This window comes from Trachypithecus francoisi, unplaced genomic scaffold, assembly GCF_009764315.1.
Source record: "Trachypithecus francoisi isolate TF-2019V2 unplaced genomic scaffold, Tfra_2.0 Lachesis_group4, whole genome shotgun sequence".
Taxonomy (NCBI): domain Eukaryota; kingdom Metazoa; phylum Chordata; class Mammalia; order Primates; family Cercopithecidae; genus Trachypithecus; species Trachypithecus francoisi.
In genome coordinates this window covers 126960976-126984821 of record NW_022681469.1, presented here as the reverse complement: position 1 = coordinate 126984821, position 23846 = coordinate 126960976, and the positions used below count along the sequence as shown (strand labels likewise).

At 42.2% G+C, this 23846-nt stretch overlaps 3 protein-coding genes across 15 annotated transcripts in view; 2 read left to right on the top strand and 1 right to left on the bottom strand.

Moving 5' to 3' along the window:
- The window catches only part of RABGEF1 (RAB guanine nucleotide exchange factor 1), a 1203668-nt gene that overhangs the window by 405131 nt on the left and 774691 nt on the right, over nucleotides 1-23846 (top strand). The window lies entirely within an intron of this gene.
- Nucleotides 1-23846, top strand: part of CRCP (CGRP receptor component) — a 344305-nt gene that overhangs the window by 81588 nt on the left and 238871 nt on the right. The window lies entirely within an intron of this gene.
- VKORC1L1 (vitamin K epoxide reductase complex subunit 1 like 1) overlaps nucleotides 1-23846 on the bottom strand; it is an 82749-nt gene that overhangs the window by 8437 nt on the left and 50466 nt on the right. The window lies entirely within an intron of this gene.

Here is a 23846-nt window from a genome sequence, read left to right as displayed (position 1 = left end):
CTGCTAGTACTCCTCCACCCTAGGTGTGACTACCAAAAACGCAGTCACAGCCATTGCCAAATGTCTGCCAGGACACAACTATCCCCAGTTGAAAGCCAGATGTAAGGGGTACTATTTATTCACTCAGAGAATATAGATTGAAAAGTTGTTTCTTCACAAATTTCACCAGGATATGCATTAAGCAATACACAATTTTTAAATGTAGGGCTGGGCATGGTGGCTCACGCCTGTAATCCCAGCACTTTGGGAGGCTGAGGCAGGCAGATCACGAGGTCAAGATTTCGAGACCAGGCTCGCCAACATGGTGAAACCCCTGTCTGTACTCAAAATACAAAAAATTAGCTGGGCATGGTGGCGTGCACCTGTAATCCCAGCTAAATGGGAGGCTGAGGCAGGAGAATCTCTTGAACCCGGGGAGCAGAGCCGAGACTGCACCACTGCACTCCAGCCTGGGCAACAAGAGAAAACTCCATTTCCAAAAAAAAAAAAAAAAAATACGGGATAATATCAGAAACTGTAGGTCTTTCCTGGACTCCTATATCAGAGGTAAAAAACTGGATACATTATATGCCCTATTAGTTTTTATTTGCAATTTAACTTTAAATCTTGCATTTGACTTAACATTTTTAAAACTTGACTTTCTTTTTTAAATTGTTAATACTTATTTGATAAAACTTGATATAAATATCAAGCTAACACTCATTTTGAATAACAAAACCTTTAAATATAATGTTAACTCTGGATGGAATGAGAGTGCTTCTTAAGTACTAAAAAACATAACCAGTTATGGTGTTAAGTCAGTAGAGAAACACTCTAAATAAAATCTAAACTTTGGTTCTGAAGGCAAACTGCCCCAAAGCAAGAATAAATACGTGGTTCTTCATGGGCTACAATAATTTAATGGCACTCAATGCCCAAGATAGAGAATGAAACCCCTGCATAACAGTGATGTTGGGAGAGAAAAATCACCCCGATTTTACTAACAAGTGAAAGCCATGAAGATTTTTATTGTACAATTATACAATCTTTTTTTTTTTGAGACAGGATGTTCCTCTGTTGCCCAGGCTACAGTGCAGTCGCAGTCAGGACTCACTGCAGCCTAGACCTCCCAGGTTCAAGTGATTCTCCTGCCTCAGCCTCCCAAAGTAGCTGAGACTATACAACACTCAACTTTTTTTTTTTTTTTTTTGTATTTTTTGTAGAGTTGCAGCTTTGCCATGTACCAAGGTTGGTCTCAAAGTACTGGGCTCAAGCAATCCTCCCACGTTGCCTCCCAAAGTGCTGGGATTATAGGCTGAGCTACCACACCCAGCCTTCAGTTATACATTTCAAAGAACATAAAATAATTTGCATTATATTCATGCATTCTTTCACTCATCTAAAAACTTATTGAGCATGTACTGTGTGCACTGGTGCTAGGTGCTGGGGATGCAGAAGTGAACAAGCCAGACAAGGTGCTGCCCTTCTGGACCTTAAATTCTATTTAGGAAAGAAATAAACAGGTAAACAAACGCTAGGTTACCTGCAGAAATGGACACACCTGGTGACAGATACACAGGAAAATTAGAAGGGGAACCTCTAGATCAGTGCTTCTGAAATTTTAAAAGCGCAATCACTTTGGGGTCTGGTTAAAATGTAAGCTTTTCCTTCAGTGCATCTGTGGTGGGGCCTAAGACTCTGCATTTCCAGAGAAAACAACCCAAAATGAAAAGCTTGCAGGGGATACTGACGCTTCTGGTCTGAAGACCACACTGGAGACCACAGCTGTGGGAAGAGAAGGGGTGCAGGAAGCTCCTCTAGCTCGATGGTCAGGAAGGTGCCTTTTTCAGGAATTAAGTTTTAAATGAGATCCTGAGTGATGGTAAGCAGTCAGTCTCATGAGCAATGGCAAGTCAAAGGCCTTGAGGTAGGAATGAGCTGTGGATGTGCCAAGGAAGGCCATCGAGCCTGGGGCATGGTGATTGAGGAGAGTGACAGAACTAGGTGGAGTCCAATCATTTACATTATTTAGGGCCTTGTGTGTAGGCCGTGCCAAAGAGTTTGCATTTTATTCTAATTGCAATGAAAGACGTTTAGTAGCTTTCAAACCCGAGAGTGAGATAAGCTTATTTATGATCACTCTTTGATGTTGCATAAAGAACAAACTGCTGGGGGCCGGAGTACAGACAGGGGGAAACTACATGCAATCAAACCTCTGAGCCCTACTCATCCCAGGCAGGAATTCAAATTTCAATCACTGCCTTTGGCAACAGAAATAAGTGGCATACTGCCAAAATGATCATGGCTAAACAGAATTTTTATATATTCAAAGCATTGGTCTATGCCTGATTATTCATGTAAGATCACATGGGTATTTTCCTTGACAACAATGTGGCATCCACAAATGAATATATTATCAAAGTTATACATGCATAAGGTTTCAAAATAAAAGAACATCAAAGCCTTCTAATACAGAGATGTTCCCTCCTCTAGCCCTCCCCAAGCTCAGTTCTCATCCCCAGAGGCATCCACTTTGATGTCCATTAACTGTTTTTTCTTTTTTTTTTTTTTTTTTTTTTTTTTGCTTTTTTTGAGATGGAGTCTCACTCCTGTTGCCTAGGCTGGAGTGCAGTGGCGCAATCTCCACTCACTGCAAGCTTCGCCTCCCAGGTTCAGGCCATTCTCCTGCCTCAGCCTCCCGAGTAGCTGGGACTACAGGCGCACACCACCATGCCCAGCTAATTTTTTGTATTTTTAGTAGAGATGGGGTTTCACCGTGTTAGCCAGGATGGTCTCGATCTCCTGACCTCATGATCTGCCCACCTCGGCCTCCCAAAGTGCTGGGATTACAGGCATGAGCCACCACGCCCGACCCTGTTTTCACTCTTATTTACTTCCACATTTCTAAATAATATGTTTACATTGCTATTTCTTTCTTTCATTCTTTTTTTTTTTCATTTTGACACAGTCTCGCTCTATCGCCCAGGCTGGAGTGTAGCAGCGCCACCTCGGCTCAATGCAACCTTCACCTCCTGGGTTCAAGTGCTTCTCCTGCCTCAGCCTTTTAAGTAGCTGGGATTACTGGCACCCACCACCACACCCAACTAATTTTTGTATTTTCAGTAGAAATGGGTTTTCACCATGTTGGCTAGGCTGATCTTGAACTCCTGACCTCAGGTCATCGTACGCCTTGGCCTCCCAAAGTGCTAGGATTACAAGCATGAGCCACTGCACCCAGCCCTAAATATTATCTTTTGACTTTCTAATACGGTAAGCCAGAATGTTGCTTTTTTTTCTTTTTCTTTTTTTTTTGAGATGGCGTCTCACTCTGTCAATCATGTTGGAGTGCAGTGGTGCGATCTGGGCTCACTGCAACCTCCACTTCCCAGTCTCAAGCTATCTTCCTCAGAATCTTGAGTAGCTGGGACTACAGGCATCCATCACCATGACTGGCTAATTTTTGTATTTTTGGTAGAGATGAGATTTCATCATGTTGCCCAGGCCAGTCTCGAACTCCCGAGCTCAGGCAATCAACCTATTTTGATGTCCGCAAATGCTGGGATTACAGGTGTGAGTTACTATGGCTAGCCAAATATTGCTTTAAAAAAAAATTATTATATAATAGAAAACTTCAAATGCATATACACAAAGTGAGCACAAGAATGTAATAAACACCCACGTATCTATCATTTCGCTATGGTAAACAGAAAAGGTATTATAAAAACAAAACACACAAAAAACCCAAAAACTCCCAGGTACCCATCACCAGCTCCAATAATTATGCCTTTCTTGTTTCATCTCCACTTTACATACTCATCACTTGAGAATTACTTTTAGTTCTTTTATTTATTTTTATTGTTTGAGACAGAGTCTCGTTCTGTTGCCCAGGCCAGAGTGTAATGGTGCTATCTCGGCTCACTGAAACCTCTGCCTCCTGGGCTCCAGTGAGTCTCCTGTCTCAGCCTCCTGAGTACCTAGGCTCCCACTACCACACAGGGCTAATTTTTTTATTTTTGGTAGGGCCGGGGTTTCATCATGTTGCCCAGGCTGGTCTCGCCTCCTAGATTCAAGTGATTCTCCTGTCTCAGCCTCCTGAGTAGCTGGACCACAGGCATGTTCCACCACACCTGGCTAATTTTCTGTATTTTTTAGACCTCAAGTGATCTACCCACTCCGGCCTCCCAAAGTGCTGGGATTACAGGCACAAGCCACCATGCCCAGCCACAAGTAAGTTAAACTTCTGATTACCTTTATTTACTGATTCGTTATTGATATTTTGGAAATCATTTGCTTTTTTCTTTGTTGTTTAAATTTTTGTTACTAATAAATATGCCATTATCTTGCTTTTACTACTTTAAGAATATCGGCCGGGCGCGGTGGCTCAAGCCTGTAATCCCAGCACTTTGGGAGGCCGAGACGGGCGGATCACGAGGTCAGGAGATCGAGACCATCCTGGCTAACACGGTGAAACCCCGTCTCTACTAAAAATACAAAAAAACTAGCCAGGCGAGGTGGCGGGCGCCTGTAGTCCCAGCTACTCGGGAGGCTGAGGCAGGAGAATGGCGTAAACCCGATAAGCAGAGCTTGCAGTGAGCTGAGATCTGGCCACTGCACTCCAGTCCGGGCGACAGAGCGAGACTCTGCCTCAAAAAAAAAAAAAAAAAAAGAATATCAACATTTATTCTTTAAAACAATAATCTTAAAATTCTCTTTATTTTATTTATTTATTTTTGAGATAGAGTTTTGCTCTTGTTGCTCAGGCTGGAATGCAATGGTGCAATCTCGACTCACTGCAAACTCCACCTCCCGGGTTCAAGCGATTCTTCTGCCTCAGCCTCCTGAGTAGCTGGGATTACAGGTGCCTGCCACTACTCCTGCTAATTTTTTTGCATTTTTAGTAGAAGTGGGGTTTCACCATGGTGGCCAGGCTGGTCTCGAACTCCTGACCATTAAAAAGGAAGAATGGACCTTGGAAAGTCTTAAAAGGTAGAAGAAACATTTACGAGGCTTAGAAGGGTACATGTAAGATGTTCTGAGGAATTTAGTGGAAGATTTGTAAACTTATTTGGTAAGCTGCTGTTTTGTTTTCATTATTTTTAATGTTATTACAGTTATACATAGTTTTAAAAACTCAGATAGTGCTATAAGACTTGGAACAAAAACCAGCATTCCGCTGACCTTTGAGGTATCCTCCTTAGAAGCAACTCATTTTAGTGGTTTCTCTCAATATTTACTCACAAATTTCTTTTTACAAAAATGCCTTATTATTTTTGCTTTTTAATTAAAAAAATTTTTTTTGTAGAGACGGGGTTTTGCCATTTTGGCCAGGCTGGTCTTGAACTCCTGGGCTAAAGTAATCCTCCCACCTCAGCCTCCCAAAGCACTGGGATTACAGGCATGAGCCACCAGGCCTGGCCACTTATAATTTTTGGATCATCTATCACTGTATGCTAACCTAGATTGTTTGGTAGACTTTCACTTCTCTTTCCCCCTCCCAATACCATAATTTGTACTTATATCGAAACTTTTGGTTCTATCAGTATATATTGTTTACGTGATTATCACTATATTGTCTGACACAGAGCCCAGAATGATCTGTTCTAACAAGATTCTGTAGAGTGAATCAAGTCACAAGTGATCAGTACATAGAAAATGACAGTAACACAACACCAAGTTGCACGGTCCAGGCATCATTTTCCCCAGCATGTTAAAAGTGCTCACGCCTGGTATCCCAGCACTTTGGGAGGCTGAGGTGGGTGGATCATTTGAGGTCAGGAGTTCGAGATCCACCTGGCCAACGTGGCGAAACCCCGTGTCTACTAAAAATACAAAAATTAGGCGGGTGTGGTGGCCAGCACCTGTAATCCCAGCTACTCAGGAGGCTGAAGCCGGAGAATTGCTTGAACCCAGGATGCAAGCCAAGATCGTGCCACTGCACTCCAGCCTGGGTGAAAGAGCAAGACTCCATCTCAGAAAAAAAAGAAAAAAGAAAAAGGAAAATTCAATGTCTTTTTTTTTTTGAGACGGAGTCTTGCTCTGTTGCCCAGCCTGGAGTGCAGTGGCACAATCTCAGTTCACTGCAAGCTCCGCCTCCCGGGTTCACGCCATTCTCCTGCCTCAGCCTCCCGAGTAGCTGGGACTACAGGTGCCCACCACCACGCCTGGCTAGTTTTTTTTTTCCTGTATTTTTAGTAGAGACGGGGTTTCACCATGTTAGCCAGGATGGTCTTGATCTCCTGGACCTCATGATCCGCTTATCTCGGCCTCCCAGAGTGCTGGGATTACATGCCTGAGCCATGGCGCCCAACCAACAAGTCTTTAAACTCTGCCAGTAGTTTTACTAGAAATATCATTGCTTTCATCATCTGGTAACAAGGTTACATGGATTTTGAGTGGTCTGCCCCATTCCTGTCCCATAATCTCTGGTACTTTTTAGAAATACTTTTTATTGGAGCATCATTATACATCATAAAGTACATAAAGTACATAAAGTTCAGTGAATTTCTATGAGCTGAACACAAGCGTGCACCAGTAGCCGGATCAAGAAACAGAGCAATAAGGCCAGGCGCGGTGGCTCATGCCTGTAATTCCAGCACTGTGGGAGGCCAAAGCAGGTGGAGCACTTGAGGTCAGGATTTCAAGACTAGCCTGGCCAGCATGGTGAAATCCCATTTCTTCTCAAACATGTGGTAGCACACGCCTATAGTCCCATGGTGAAACCCCATCTCTTCTCAAATACGTGGTGGCACACGCCTGTAGTCCCAACTACTTGGGAGGCTGAGGCAGAGAATTGCTTGAACCCGGGAGGCAGAGGTTATAGTGAGCTGAGATCACGCTATTGCACTCCAGCCTGGGTGACAGAGCACAACTCTGTCTTAAAAAAAAAAAAAAAAAAAAAAAAAAACCTTAAGGAAAAGAAACGTAACAATACCAGCAGCACCTCAGAGGCACCAAACCCCCATGCCCTTCTTCTGGTTACCCCTCCTCCCCCAGAATAACCACTCTCTGGGGTCTTTCTAAAAAATATTATATTAACATCATAATATACCAAACAATACCGTAAATGTAAAATGAAATAAGCATACAAAAATAAAATACATTTAATAATATAGTTTTAAAAATTATTTTTTACAAGGCACATACCCTTATAGCCACACCCACATCGAGAAACAGAACTTTGGCAGGGCATGGTGGCTCATGCCTCTAATCCAGCACTTCGGGAGGCCAAGGTGGGAGAACTGCTTGAGCCCAGGAGTTCAAGATCAGCCTGGGCAACATAATGAGACTCCATCCCTACCTAAAAAAAGAAGAAAGAAAAAAAAAAATTGCTGGGCGTGATGGCACATGCCTGCAGTCCCAGTCACTCAGAAGGCTGATCACTTGAGCCCAGGAGTTTCAGGAGGCAAGCAGTGAGCTATGATTGTGCCACCATACTGCAGCCTGGGTGACAAAGTGAGAGACTGTCTTAAAAAAAAAAAAAAAGAAAGAAAATAAATAGAACTTTGCTAGCCCCTCTCTGTGCCCCAATGCAATCAAACACCTCTTCTTTCCTCTAAAAGCACTATCCCAACTTTTACCCTTGAGTTTCTCTAAGGATTTATGACAAGTGAGCATTCCTAGACACTATGTATAGTTTAATCCCCACTCTCATTCTCTTTTACTTGATATGTTGTTTAGGACTCTCTTAAGCTATACGTTCCTTGCCCTAGTATTTTTAGGGCTCAATTCTGTAGAAAATAAATTTTTCCAGGGACATGTTATACTGTCCATCACAAAAATATCTACAATTAACTGTCATCATATTTCCTTTTGAGCACAAATTGCTTTTCATGGAGTTACGAATTTATATTTTGTTTGCTTAGTTTTCTATGCCACTATTACTGGTTTTCTGAATCCCTTCTGAGCAATACTTTAAACAGGATCAGTCATGTGAAGAAATCTATGATTTTCATCTTTCTCTGAAGACATCTCTGTTGAAGCCCTCGCCTTCCTGGTGCTCTCTGGATGACATGGTTTGGACCGGCTACTCACTAGGCCTGCTGCAGCTGTCGTCCTAAGATTTCCAATCTCTTCCATATAATGGAAGAAATATAGGAATCTTCCATTTCTTATATTTGCTGTCTCCCATTTCTCCTTGGTTTACTTTACTTGGTGGCACAATCCTCTAATAGCTTCTTTCCTTGAGAAAATACACACAGGAGGTCAAATTTCTGAGATGCTGGACATGTCTTTCTTCTGCTATCATAATTGGTTGATAGTTTGGGTATATAATTATACATTAAAAATAAGTTTCTGGCTAGGTGTGATGGCTCATGACTGTTATTACAGAACTTTGGGAGGCTCAGGATTGCTTGAGGACAGGAGTTCAAGACCAGCCTGGGCAACATGGTGAGACCCCATCTCTACAAAACATTAAAATATTAGCTAGGTGTGGTGGTACACACCTGTAGCCCCAGCTACTCGGGTAGCTGGGGTAGGATGACTGAGTCCAGCAGTTCGAGGCCACAGTGAACAAGGATCACATTGCTCCATTCTGGCTTGGGTGACAGAGCAAGACCCTGTCACAAAAACATAAAAACTAAAAAAAGTAATGACAATTTTCCCTCAGAATGTTTTAAAGACACATTTCTTTAGTGTCATGATCAGACTATTACATTTGGCAATCAACAGTATGGGTGCAAAAAAAGTCTACATTACAATTCTTTGTTGGATTATTTTAGTTTCCAGAGAACAGAAACTAAAATGCCCTGTTATACAATTACAGCCCAAAGATAGCCCTCAAGTCTGTTGCCCATACACATGAGTATTGTCTGAAGCATATCCCTGAAGCAGTTAGGCCCCCACCACTGTGCCTGGTTGAGTTCGCAAATCTGTTGTAACCTGCGGCTTCCCTGTCGCTGCTCTGGCTAAGCCTTATTTCTCTTGCTAAGCCTTGTTTCCTGCAGTAATTAATGCCCTTTGCCTCTGCCATAGCTACTGCTGCTACTGCAACCACCACAGCCACCTTGGTGTCAGGGTTTGGCAAAATATTGGCTTCCACCACCATAGGGGCCAGAGCTTCCGCCTCCAAAGTTTTTTCTCTTTATGGGTCCAAAATTTGAAGACTGACTCTTGTAACTGCCAAAATCACTGTCACTTCCACCACATCCAAAATTGCTTCCATTATTACCAAATCCATGACAGTCATCCCCACTGCCACCATATCCACCACCATCATTGCTGGCACCAAAGCCATCATGACCAAACTTGTCACTCCCACCAAATCACTTCCACGACCACCACCAGTTTCTAGGACCCCTTTGACTTCTTTGGCTGGATAAGCCACCAGCCATGTCTTGCTGCAACCTGGGCTTTCCTTACTTCACAGCCGTGGCCATTTACAGGATAATATTTCTGAATGACAGTCTTATCCACGGAGTCATGGTCATCAAAGGTTATAAAAGCAAAGACCCTTTTCTTGCTACTGCCTCAGTCAGTCGTGATTTCAATCACTTCAATTTTCCTATCCTGTTCAAGGAAAGGAAATATCTTTTCCACAGTCACATAGGCACCCGGTCTTTGAGAATCTTCAGACAGCTCTCTGAGGTTCCACAGCTCTTCTATCCACCTGGTATGGCCTTGATTCATGGCTACATCCATCTCCTCCACAGTGGCAGATGACCAATCCAAAGCCCCCGGAGTGCTTGAAGTCTGGGTCTCAGGACCACACAGTCATGAGCATGGTTCAGAAGGGCTCCCCAGACCCAGCTGTTTCAAGGCTTCCGCAGCTTCAGGCTCTTTAGGAGACTGGTTTAGACATGCCCGCAGTGGGAAGAGATGCTTGAACAATGCTTCCTCGGCAGCATTGAACGCCACAAATCCCTCAACATTTTTAAAGATACTCTTCCACCATCCTGCTTTCAGAGTTGGTTTTTGAAAAATCTGATGCTATTCTGAGCTTTGAATGTGACCTGTTTCTGCTCTAAGAATCTTCTTTTTAATCTGGGTATTCTCGAATTTCACAAAGGATGTGCCTTGTTGTGGGAGTTGAGTGTTGGGGCCCTTTCAATGCAGAAATTCACATTCTTCAATATTAGGAAATGTTCATACATTTCTTAGCCAAATGTTGGCCCTCTAATTTTCTTTGATCTTTTCTTCTATTTTCCTTCTTTTTCCTTTTACTCCATTTGTAGGAGATTAGCATGATATACTCTCCCAAACCCGTTAAATTCACTTATTAAACTTATTGCTAACACATGTTTAATTTTGTGTGTTCTCTCTTAGTCTCTGATTATTCCTTTTACATAAATAGCATCTTGCTTTAAGGATATCACTTTGTTTTTTTTTTTTTTTTTTTGGAGATGGAGTCTCACTCTGTCGCAGTGGTGTGATCTCTGCTCACTGAAACCTCCGCTCCCGGGTTCAAGCGATTCTCCTGCCTCATCCTCCCAAGTAGCTGGGATTACTGGCACCCACCACCACGCCTGGCTAATTTTTATATTTTCAGTAGAGACGGGCTTTCACCATGTTGGCAAGGATGGTCTCGAACTTCTGACCTCAAATGATCCACTCACCTTAGCCTCCCAATGTGCTGGGATTATAGACATGAGCCACTGCACCCGGTCAAGGATATCACTTTTTCTTAGATCTAAGGAGATCAAATGATTTATGTTTAAGTTTATTTCTGGCTACTTCAATTTTTGGTTGCTCTGAGTTCCTTGGACACACATCCATATGCGTCTGTCTCTCATACTAGAGACTTCTCAAATGTTTGAGGACCATTAATTGTCTATTCATTTGTAAGACCAAGGCATTAAAAATCTGAGTGTCAGCCAGGCACAGCCAGGCACATTACACGCCTGTAATGCCAGCACTTTGGGAGGCTGAGGTTGGAGGGATTGCTTGAACCCAGGAGTCTGAGACCAGCCTGAGCAATATGGCGAAACCCTGCCTCTACTAAAAACAAACAAAAAAACAAAAAAACGCCAAAAAAATATTAGCTGGATGTGGTGGCACACACCTGTAGTCCTAGCTACTAGGGAGGCTGAGGTGGCAGGATCAGTTAAGCCCAGAAGTCAAGGCTGCAGTGAGTTATATTTGTGCTACTGCATTCCAGCCTGGCAGAATGAGATACTATCATACTATCTCAAAAACAAAAAACAAAACAAAACAAAACAAATCTGGATGCCAATTCCAGTGCTGGATAAAATATAATATGCCCACTACAAGCTGTTCTTCCTGACGGATTACAATTAAAAATTGGACAACACAAAAAGGAACTGAGGATTCTGAAAAGGAAAAATAGCTGGTTGATAGAGGGGAGGAATAAAAACTGGAAGATGAACTAGTACATTGGAGTTTCTTGGGTTCTTTTCCCCTCTTCTTTGCAGAATTGCCTGAGGGGTAAGGTGTGTGAGGGGTCAGACAGCAAACAAACAAACAAACACAAAAAAGCCCACAAAACTTTCTGGCCAGAGGATGAGGACAAGAGATCCATGTGGGCTGGAGAGCATGATGATAGCGTACTTTCACATTCATTCTTTTTTCCCTCTTGGCCTTGCCTAAAGGTTGGCCAGCAGTCCAGGCACCTCAAGCCTGAGAAAAGCCTGTCTCCTTCCCTGAAAGAAATGAGAGAAGGGGTCTCTGTGGCCGTAAGCATGTAAAAGGAATCCTGTTGTTTATTCTCTTTTCTTTGACAGCCTCACTCTTCGAGTGCCAGTCACATGGAACTGTGTGACAGTGAAGGAGGTTAAAACTGTCTGAGAGAAACCCATCTTTCTAGCAAGAGAAATGGAAAGGGGTGCCTGGGAGCCAGAGACAGGGAAGAAAATCCCAGCAAGGACCAGAGAAGGGAATCCCTTAATTCTGTGTAGGAACCATCACAAGTCCCAGACTCACCCAAGTGGCACATGCATGGAATAGACCCCAAAGGCATAGCAAAGTCTCTCAGAAATAAACTATGATATAAACCATCACTCAAATTGCAGACAAATCACTGAGAGGCGCACATGAGGGCAAACTCAAATAGCATAGCAAACGCTTTTAAAATAAAACTGGCATTGAACCCATCACCCACAGAAGGAGAGACAGAGCTTGTGGAACTGGATTGCCTATTAAAGCAAAATCATCATTCTCCAAATGTTAACAGCACCCAGACTCTTACAACACAATCTTCAAAATACATTAGTGATGCACTCCAAGATTATATGACATACAAATGTTACCAATTCTCAAGAGAAACAAGCGATGATGAACAGATGTCAATCCTGAGATGACACAGATGCTGGAATTATCAGAATAAGATTTAAAACAGTTGTTACATCTATGTTCCACAAGTGAAAGTAAAGAGAAATGACTGGGAAGAAGGAAGTTCTCAGCAGAGAAAAAGTAACCATTAAAAAAAAAAAAAAAGTCCGGGCGCGGTGGCTCACGCCTGTAATCCCAGCACTTTGGGAGGCCGAGACAGGCGGATCACAAGGTCAGGAGATCAATACCATCCTGGCTAACACGGTGAAACCCTGTCTCTATTGAAAATACAAAAAATTAGCTGGGCGTGGTGGTGAACGCCTGCAGTCCCAGGTACTCGAGAGGCTGAGGCAGGAGAATGGTGTGAACCCGGGAGGCGGAGGTTGCAGTGAGCCGAGATTGTGCCACTGCACTCCAGCCTGGGCAACAGAGCAAGACTCCATCTCAAAAAAAAAAAAAGGGGGGGAACTATAGAACTAAATAATATAAGATCTGAAATTAAAAATCCACTAGATGAGGTCAATAGCAGAAAGGAGATACTAAAGGGAAGATTCAGTGAGTTGAAAGATGAACAGAAATTATCCAATTTGAACAACAGAGAGGAAAAACATATTAAAAAAAAGAATGGAGACTTAAAGAACAATCTTAAATATCAATCTGAAATACAGGACAATATTTTGGTAGTGTCCTATATTTAACAATCTTAAATATAGGGTAGTATCAAAAGATCTAATATTTATTTCATTGGACTTCTGGAAGGAGAAAGAAAGATTGGTGCACAAAACTGCATGAAAAAATAGTGGCTAACAACTTCCCAAATTTAGCCAAATATAAAAATTTATAGATTCGGCCGGGCGCGGTGGCTCAAGCCTGTAATCCCAGCACTTTGGGAGGCCGAGACGGGCGGATCATGAGGTCAGGAGATCGAGACCATCCTGGCGAACACGGTGAAACCCCGTCTCTACTAAAAAATACAAAAAACTAGTCGGGCGAGGTGGCGGGCACCTGTAGTCCCAGCTACCCGGGAGGCTAAGGCAGGAGAATGGCGTAAACCCGGGAGGCGGAGCTTGCAGTGAGCTGAGATCCGGCCACTGCACTCCAGCCCGGGCGACAGAGCAAGACTCCGTCTCAAAAAAAAAAAAAAAAAAAAAAAAAATTTATAGATTCAAAAACTCAGTGAACATTAGAGTTGATTAAACTCAAAGAATGCCACATCCAGACACATCATAACCAAACTACTAAAAACCAAAGACAGAAAAGCTCTTGAAAGCATCCAGAGAAAAATGACACATTATATAAGCAGACAAGAATTCAAATGCCTACTAATTTTGTATCAGAAACCATGGAGGGGGCCGGGTGCAGTGGCTCATGCCTGTAATCCCAGCACTTTGGGAGGCCGAGGCAGGTGGATCACGAGGTCAGGAGATCGAAGACCATCCTGGCCAACATGGTGAAAACCTGTCTTTACTAAAAATACAAAAAGTAGATGAGTGTGGTGGCACGCGCCTGTAATTCCAGCTACTCGGGAGACTGAAGCAGGAGAATCGCTTGAACTCGGGAGGTGGAGGTTGCAGTGAGCCAAGATCACGCCACTGCACTCCAGCCTGGTGACAGACCAAGACTCCGTCTCAAAAAAAAAAAAAAACAAAAAAAACAAAAGAAACTATGGAGGCCAAAATCTTTAAAGTACTGAAAAGAACTGTCAACTGAGAATTCTACATCCCTCAAGATCTCTTTGAGGGATCAAGAACACTCAGACACTTCCAGAAGCAAGAAAATAAAGAGAACTTACTACCAGCAGACTGCCACTATGAGAAATGCTGAAGGAAGTTCTTCACATTGAAGGAAAATGACACCAGAGGGAAATATGAAATTTCAGAAATGAAGAAAAACAGAAATGGTAAATATCTGGGTAAATACAATGGACTTTTTTCTTTTCTTTTTTTGAGACGGAATCTCACACTGTCGCCCAGGCTGGAGTGCAGTGGCGCCATCTCCACTCACTGCAACCTCCACCTCTCGGGTTCAAGTGATTCTCTTGCCTCAGCCTCCTGAGTGGCTGAGATTACAGGTGCCCGCCACCATGCCCGGCTAATTTTTTGTATTTTTAGTAGAGATGAGGTTTCACTATGTTGGCAAGGCTGGTCTTGAACTCCTGACCTCGTGATCTGCCCGCCTCAGCCTCCTAAAGTGCTGGGACCACAGGCATGAGCCGCTGAGCCTGACCTAGACTTTTTTTTAGTATCTAAAGTGCTTTAAGATTGTTCAGCCTTTAAAACGAGGGAAATTCTGTCACTGGTGACGTGGATGGAATTGGAGAACATTATGCTGAGTGAAATAAGCCCAGCACAGAAAGACAAATACTGCATGTTTTCACTTACATGTGGAAACTAAGACAATTGAACTCATAGAAGCAGAGAGTAGAATAGTGGTTACAGAGGCTGGGGGAGTGGGAGGAATTAAGAATGGTGGTCAAAGGATACAAAAATCTCAGACAGGAGGAATAAGCTTTATTTTGAGATCTATTGCACAGCATAGTGAACACAGTAAATAATAGTGTGTTCTGCATTTCAAAGCTGCCAAGAGAATAAATTTGGAATGTTCTCAACCACAAAAAATAAGTATTTGAAGTGGTGGATATGTTAACTAGTTTGATTTAATTATTCCATATTATACTGGTAAATTATAACATCATGTTTTACTCCATAAATATATACAATTATTGACTGTCAATTTACAATAAAATGATTTTTTTTTAAAGAAATGGGGGTCTCACTATGTTGCCCAGGCTGGTCTTGAACTTCTGGCCTCAAGTGATCCTCTCACCTCAGCCTCTCAAAGTGCTGGGATTACAGGTATGAGATACCACACCCAGCTAAGTTACATTAAAATTTTTAGAAAACTGACTAAAGATGTATCAAAAGATTTTTTTCAATTTAAAAACTTAAGATTGTTGGAAGCAAATGTAACATTGTGGAGTGGGGTTTTCAATATATGTAGATATAACACAAATGACAATTATAAGGCGGGGGAGGATTAAGGAATCTTTATATTAACAGTTGTAAGATTTCTATATTCTCCTTAAAGTTGTTAAATATAAAATCTGACTAGAATATGCAAGGTTATCTGTGCATACTGTAATCTCTAGAGCTACCACCTAAGAATTCACAGAGATAAAAGTAAAAAGTCAATAGATAAAATACTAAAAACTACCAATATCTAAGAGGCATGAAATGGGGGAAAGGACAAACCAAAACAAAGAGGTTGACCTAAATCTAAACATACTAACAATTATATTAAAAGTAAATGGTCTGAATATACCAATAAAAGACAGACACTGTCAAACTGAACTAAAAAGCAAAAAAGACCCAAATATATGCTATTTACAAAAAACCCACTTTAAATATTATAACATAGGTTAAGAGTAAAAAAATGAAACAAGTTACATCATACAAACACTAATCAAAATAAATCCAGAAAATGGTTAAAATGTAAATTTTCTTTTATCTTATTTTATTTATTTATTTTTTTGAGACGGAGTCTCGCTCTGTCGCCCAGACTGGAGTGCAGTGGTGTGACCTCGGCTCACTGCAAGCTCCGCCTCCCGGGTTCACACCATTCTCCTGCCTCAGTCTCCAGAGTAGCTGGGACTATAGGTGCCCGCCACCACACCCGGCTAATTTTTTGTATTTTTAGTAGAGACGGGGTTTCACCGTGTTAACCAGGATGGTCTCGATCTCCTGACCTCGTGATCCACCTGCCTCGGCCTCCCAAAGTGCTGGGATTACAGGCATGAGCCACCACGCCCGGACGTAAATTTTATTTTGTATAAATTTTGCACAAGAAAAAAAAAAGGAACCGTGGTTGTATTAATACCAAAAACTGTAGTCTCCAGAACAAGGGAACTTACAGGGAAGAAAGAGACATATAACGGTAAAAGGATCAATTAACCAAAAGGACAAAACAATCCTAAATATACAAGCATCTAATAAGAGAACTCCCAAATAAATGAAACAAAAACTAACAAAACTGAAAGAATAAATCCACAATTATACTTAAAGACTTCAATCTCTCTCTCTCAGTAATGGACAGAACAGGTGGGCAGAAGATCAGAAAGGATACAGAAGGCCTGAAGAGAGCCACCAATAAGCCTGACACCTGACATTTACAGAATATTCTGCCCAACCAACAACAGCAAATGCTTTTTTTTTTTTTTTTTTTGAGATGGAGTCTCATTCTGCTGCCCAAGCTGGGGTGCAATGGTGCAATCTCAGCTCACTGCAACCTCCACCCCCTGGGTTCAAGCGATTCTCCTGCCTCAGCCTCCTGAGTAGCTGGGATTACAGGTGCCTGCCACTGTGCCTGGCTAATTTTTGTATTTTTAGTAGATAGGGGGTTTCATCACCTTGGTCAGGCTATTCGTGATCCACCCTTCTTGGCCTCCCAAAGTGCTGGGATTACAGGCATGAGCCACTGTGCCCAGCTGTACACACATTCTTTACAAATACACATGGAAGTTTCAACAAGATAGACCACACTGTAAACAAAACATAAACATATCATAAACAAACTTCAAGTTTAAAATAACTGAAATCGTACAAAGTGTGTCCTCTGACCATAATGGAATTAAACTAGAACTCATACAGAAAGATATCTGTAAAATGTTCAACTCTTGGGAAATTGAACAATAGACTTCTAAAAAAAAAATTCATGGATCAAAGAGGAAGTATCAAGGAAATAATAACAAATTTTGAACTGAATAAAACTATAACAAATTAAAATTGGTGTTACATAGCTAAAGTAGTGCTGAGAGAGAAATTTATAGCATTAAAATGCTTATATTAGAAAAGAAGGTCTGAAATTATTACTCTAAGCTACCACCTTAAAAAACTACAAAAAGGGCCGGGCGCGGTGGCTCAAGCCTGTAATCCCAGCACTTTGGGAGGCCGAGACGGGCGGATCACGAGATCAGGAGATCGAGACCATCCTGGCTAACACGGTGAAACCCCGTCTCTACTAAAAAAATACAAAAAATTAGCCGGGCGAGATGGCGGGCGCCTGTAGTCCCAGCTACTCGGGAGGCTGAGGCGAGAGAATGGCGTAAACCCGGGAGGCGGAGCTTGCAGTGAGCTGAGATCCGGCCACTGCACTCCAGCCTGGGCAACAGAGCTGGACTCCGTCTCAAAAAAAAAAAACTACAAAAAGAACAGGCCAGGTGTAGTGGCTCACCCTGTAATCTCAGCACTCTGGGAGGCCAAGGTGGATGGATCACTTGAGCTCAAGGAGTTTGAGACCAGCCTGGCCAACATGTGAAACCCCGTCTCTACCAAAAATACAAAAATTAGCTGGAGGTGGTGGCGGGTGCCTGTAATATCAGCTGGTTGGGAGGCTGAGGCAGGAGAATTGCTGGAACCCGGGAGGCAGAGATTGCCATGAGCTGTGTTCGTGCCACTGCACTCCAGCCTGGGCGACAGCGTGATACCCTGCCTCAAAACAACAACAAAACCCAAAGAACAATTTAGATCTAAAGCAAGCAGAAGGACGGAAAACAAAACAAAACTTAGAGCAGAAATAAATGAAATTTAAAACAGAAAAACAATAGAGAAAATAAATGAAACCAAAAGCTGGTTCTTTGAAATGATCAAGAAAATCAATAAACGGGCTGGGCATGGTGGCTCATGCCTGTGATTCCAACTCTTTAGAGGCTGAGGCCAGGGGATCACCTGAGGTCAGGAGTTTGAGACCAGCCTGACCAACATGGTGAAACCCTGTCTCTACTAAAAATATAAAAATTAGCCGGGCATGGTGGTGGGTGTCTGTAATCTCAGCTACGTTTACAGTAGCTTTATTTATAATTGTCCCACACATAAGCAACACACCTGTCCTTCAATGGGTGAATGGATGAATACACTGGTACATAACATGGACTGTCACTCAGCAATAAAAAGGAATTGTTTCATGTACTGATACATGCAACAACATGGATAAATCTCAAATACATTATAAGTGAACAAAGCCAGACTCAAAGGCTAGACACTACAAAATTCCACTTAAGTGATACTCTGGAAAAGATAAAACTCTAGAGGGTAGAGAATAAATGCATGCCAGGAGTTAGGGATGGGGAAAGGTTGACTACAAAAGGGAATTGTTCTACAGGAGCACATGCCTATAATCCCAGCTAACAGGGAAGCTGAGGTGAGAAAATCACTTGATCCCAGGAGTTCAAGACCAGCCTGGGTATTACGGTGAGACCTCATTACCCCATTTGAAAAAAAAAAAAAAGGTAGTGGGAGGGATTGTTCTGATGTTGGTGGTAATAGTGGCTACACGACTATACACATTTCTCTAAACGCAACAAATTATAAACCAAATAGTGAATATCACTGTATAGAAGCTTAAATTTTTTTTCCCATTAAAAAAAAATTCAATGGCTCTTGGGGCATGTAGAAAATCACCTATATGTGGCAGTCTACTTTCAATTCTAAGTGCCTTAGTATAGGTTTAAACAGGCTACACAGAAATAGAGATAAAGAAGCAGAGGGTACTGAGTCATCACTGCCCCCTCCTTCTTCCTGCCTTCCCTTTCACTCAGTGGCCAGGTGCCTATTGGTTGGCGTCCTTTAACTACCCTCTCCCCATCTCACCAAAGAATTCAGTTTAGGCTATTTTGCAACATAAATAATTGTACCCTTTCTTATCAGCTAAGTGCAGCCACTAGGGTCGTAAGACAAATGTTTGGAGAGTTCTGAGACAGTTGCAATGCATAGTGGGCAGCAATAAAATGCAGCAGAAAGATCCTAAAGAACATACTTGAAATCTTAATCCAACTACCAATACGTGACGTCTGGGAAGATTGTAACCCCGTAGTACTCAGCAACTGGAGGAGGGACCTGCGCACTAGGGGATAAATGGCTTGTGACTGTGCTGGGTGTGCCTGCCCACCAGACACCTTATCTTGCAAGGCTGTCATTCAAAGTCTCACTTTCGCTGTTCTCCTGGTCTCTGAGTCCATTCTTTGGGTTTGGACAGGTGAGTTTGTTTCTCACAGGTACAAGAGGTTATTGGTTAACATGGATGAATTATACAATATATAAAATCCCAGAATTCACTATATATAGTGAATCCATATCCATCCTACATATAGTGAATTCTGGGATTTTAGTACACTTGTCATCCAATTAGTGTACACTGTACCCATTATGGGTTTTCCCCGCCCTTTTTTGAGACACGGTTTCACTCTTGTTGCCCAGGCTGGAATGCAGTGACACGATCTTGGCTCACTGCAACCTTTGTCTTCTGGGTTCAAATGATTATCTTGCCTCAGCCTCCCGAGTAGCTGGGACTACAGGAACCCACCACTACACCCAGCGAATTTTTGTATTTTTAGTAGAGACGGGGTTTCACCATATTGGCCAGGCTGGTCTCAAACTCCTGGCCTCAAGTGATCCACCCTTCTCAGCCTCCCAAGATGCAAGGATTACAGGCATGAGCTACTGTGCCCGGCCACACAATATGTTTATTATCCCTCACCTTTCTTCCAACCTCCCACTTTTGAATCTTCACAGTATAGTATATCACTCTGCCTGTGAGTACTCATAGCTTAGCTCCCACTTATAAGTGAGAACATATTGTTTTTGGTTTTCCGAGTTACTTCACTAAGGATAATGGCCTCCAGCTCCATCCAAGTTGCTTCAAAAGACATTACTTGGTTTCTTTTTATGGCTGAGTAGTATTCCATGATGTATATATACCACATTTTCTTTATTCGCTCATTGGTCCAATGGGCACTTAGACTGGTGCCATGTCTTTGCAATTGTGAATTGTGCCGCTATAAACATGCATGTGCAGGTGTCTTTTTCATAGAATGACTTCTTTTCCTCTGGGTAGACACCCGGGTGTGGGACTACTGGATCAAATGGTAGTTCTACTTTTAGTTTTTTAAGGAATCTCCATCCTGTTTTCCAAAGAGGTTGTATTAATTTACATTTTCACCAGCAGTGTGTGTTTCCTTGAAGCTTAAAAAATAATTTTAAAAATTAATTAGGCTGGGCACAGTGGCTCATGCCTGTAATTCCAGCACTTTGGGAGGGTGAGGCAGGCAGATCACAAGGTCAGGAGTTTAAGACCAGCCTGGCCAATATAGTGAAACCCCATCTCTACTAAAACTACAAAAATCAGCTGGGCGTGGTAGCGGGTGCCTGTAGTTGCAGCTACCCTGGAGGCAGAGGCAGGATAATCGCTTGAACACAGGAGGTGGAGGTTGCAGCCAGCCAAGATCGCGCCACTTCACTCCAGCTTGGGCGACAGAGTGAGGCTCTGTCTCAAAAAAAAAAAAAAAAAAAATTAATTAAAATTTAAAGGCAGAATAGAATTCTCGTTGGGTGTGGCTTTGTCAACACCCAATATACGTTATCATAGGTGAATAATTACATATGTTACCATAGGTGAATAATTAAACAGAGAGTTAATTATATCATTAGTGGTCCCCAAAGGTCAATATCTGTACATATTTTTTTCTAGAAAAAATGTTTCTTTCAGAAAAATCATTTCCACCAGCCTCCTACTTCTGGGGTACAGATGGGAATGAAGATGCTTGGCTGCCAGTGTTCTTGCACTCTGCCTATTTTCTCATTCTTCTCGTCCTATGGTTTTATACAATTTATTGTACTCCTTTACTCTCATCTCCTTGGGGTTTCCTAAGGGTATAGAAATAAGCATGTGCACTAAATCCATTATATTTATCTGGAAATCTAAAATACACTTACTCAAATTTTATTAAATACCTATATAACAAGCAACAGGTGTTAGAAGCAGTAAAGGCTTTGAAGTTTTGCACTAACCTAACATATAATCTCAAAGCCCTTACTGCTTCCAACACTTATTGCTTGTGACTGAATAACAGTCCCTACCCTCAAGAAGCTTAAAGAACAGGGAGAAACATCATACTCCGAAACATAATATAATGTACTAAATACTGCAAAGCACCTACGGACTCAAATGAAGAAGCTGAATTTTGCCTGAGGGGGTTAACAGTAACTGTGGCATTGGCATACAGCACAGATTGAAGGGGTCAGAACTGGCAAGAGTGAGACTAACTCAGAGACGGTAACAGTTTAGAGCACTGAAGATGGATTTGAAGATTGAAGAGTTAAGACTGACAGGATCTGATAACTTCTGAATCGAGGAAGAATGACTGACTCCCGGGTTTCCAGGATGACTGAGTAGATCGTGAGGCCATTCATGGGACAAAGAACATAGGATGAAGAACAGATGACTGAGTTGAGTTTTGACATGTTGAGTTTTCACATACCTCCAAGTCACACAGATAACTCCGTCCAATAAGCAGCCCTAAATAAAAACCTGAAGGTTTTTAGATGGGTCTGAAATGCAGATTTAGAAGTGTGGTTCTAAACACAACAGCCATGAAGAAGAATGTTCAGGGAGAACATGAAGGAAAGGGAAGATTATGGATGGAGTACTAGGGAACACCAAAAGTTAAGTGAGGGACCAACCAGGAGGGAAAGCACCCATGAAGGTGATGGAAAACGCTGGAGTCAGGGGAGAACCAGGAGAGAGAATGGTAACAGGAAGGTACAGGAGAATCTAAGGAAGAACATAATATTCTATATCAAATGCTGAGAAAAAGATTCATAGAATACAGAGTAACAAATATTTATAATCCATATAAAAAGTAAGCACTTCACCATTTGTTACCGTATCTGCAAAAATTACTAGATAGACTTTCACCCAATCTGAAGACCACCTGTCACATAAAAAGTTTACCCTGAAGTGTACTGTCAAAGTCTAACAGTGATGCCAGTGAGGCCCTGGAGTAAGTTTTACTTGACCAGAGGTTGGCAAACTACAACTCATGGCCAAATCTAGCCCACTGCATGTTTTTGTAAATAAAGTTTAATCAGAACAAAGCCATTCACATTTGTATTATTCTGGCTGCTTTCAAACTATAATATTATAGAATAGTCATGTAGTTAGTTTGGGCAACGATCCTATGGCCCGTGAAGCCTAAAATATTTGCTTTCTGGTTCTTAACAGAAAAACCTGGCCAACTGCAGTATAATGTCACTATCGATAGAGTGTGCCACTCTAGGATGAAAAGGCAGCATCCAGGTTAACAGAAGACAAAGAGGAGTTTGCTGCTAAATGGCTAATTGGCCACTAAAGGCCTCACAATGGGTGTTTAACTTGCTGCATTCAACCTGGTCCAGGGTCTAGCTTTGGGTTTTATAATCTCAAAACCTCGAAAAACCTTGGGAAGCTGCTATGCCCAGTCTCAGTAAAGCCATGTATGAAGATATGAGAACATACTGATCTCACAGTCCTTACTGGGAATCCTACCCTGGCTAGGTCACCCTCTGCTACAGGCTCTAAGTCCCAACACATTAAAACCTTAGGGTGGTACCACCTCATGCACTCCTATACTGGAAGAGGAAGCCTATGTAATCAGGGTAGAAATCCAACTACCTATCCATATCTCAGAAACTAACAGAACCGATCCTGTTAGCTTCACAGCATCCCTTTTACCTGTCACTGCCGGAAGGTAAGGCTTCCTAAGTCACACTGCTCTGTACTTTCCATTAAAATCCAATTTTTCATTCCTCTCCTATCCCAAACCTCTCAGCTCTGTCCTCTGAAATCCCTACTCATTGATCGATAAGCTATTAACTTTAGAAAAATATTTCTGCCTTTTCTCTTGCAGCCCATTCAGCTGGAAACACTTTTTGGTCTTACACTCCTAATTTGTCAAGGCTAGGAAGGAAAATACCCTCCTTCCTTTACATTTTGCTGTCAGGAGTTTGCACCTCTCTCTCTCTTACAAATCCTCCTGCTCCTTGGAGGTGTGTTTCCATATAACTACATACGCTCCAGCCACCACTCTCTGTTGCCACCTACCAACTTAATAATCACACTTACAGTCACTCCCTTACACGCTGTCATTCAAGGAAGCTGTTTCACTCCTGGCTCATCAGTCTTTCTCTCCTCCCCAATTACTATCATCTTTTTTTTTTTTCTTTTTGAGACAGGGTCTCACTCTATCACCCAGGCTGGAGTGCAGTGGTGCAGTCACAACTCACTGCAGCCTCGACTTCCCCAGGCTCAAGTGATCCTCCTGCCTCAACCTCCCAAGTAGCTGGAACTACAGGGATGCACCACCACATCCGGCTAATTTTTGTGATTTGTGGAGAGACAGGGTCTTGCGATGCTGCCCAGGTTGGTCTTGAACGCCAGGGATCAAGCGATCCACCTGCCTTGGCCTCCCAAAGTGCCACTGTGCCCTGATCCTATCATCTTTTTAAGAGATGTCAGCCTCACACAGATGAACAAGCACATCAAGTACATCTTTAATAACTCCAACTCAGTTACCTTTCCTATGATCAAATGCTCTACTTTATCATCAGCAAAAACAGAGGGAAAAATAGGACAAAAGCAAAATTTGGAGAGGGAGAGAGATAATGGTTAAAACTTCCAAAATTGAAGAAAGACACACTAAGCCATAGATTCAAGAAATGTTGAACCCCAAGCAGGACACATAAATACTTATGCAAGCACATCACAGTAAACTTTCCAAAAACAAAAGAAAATTAACCATCTTTAAAAGCAGCCAGAGAAGCGGGGAAGAACAC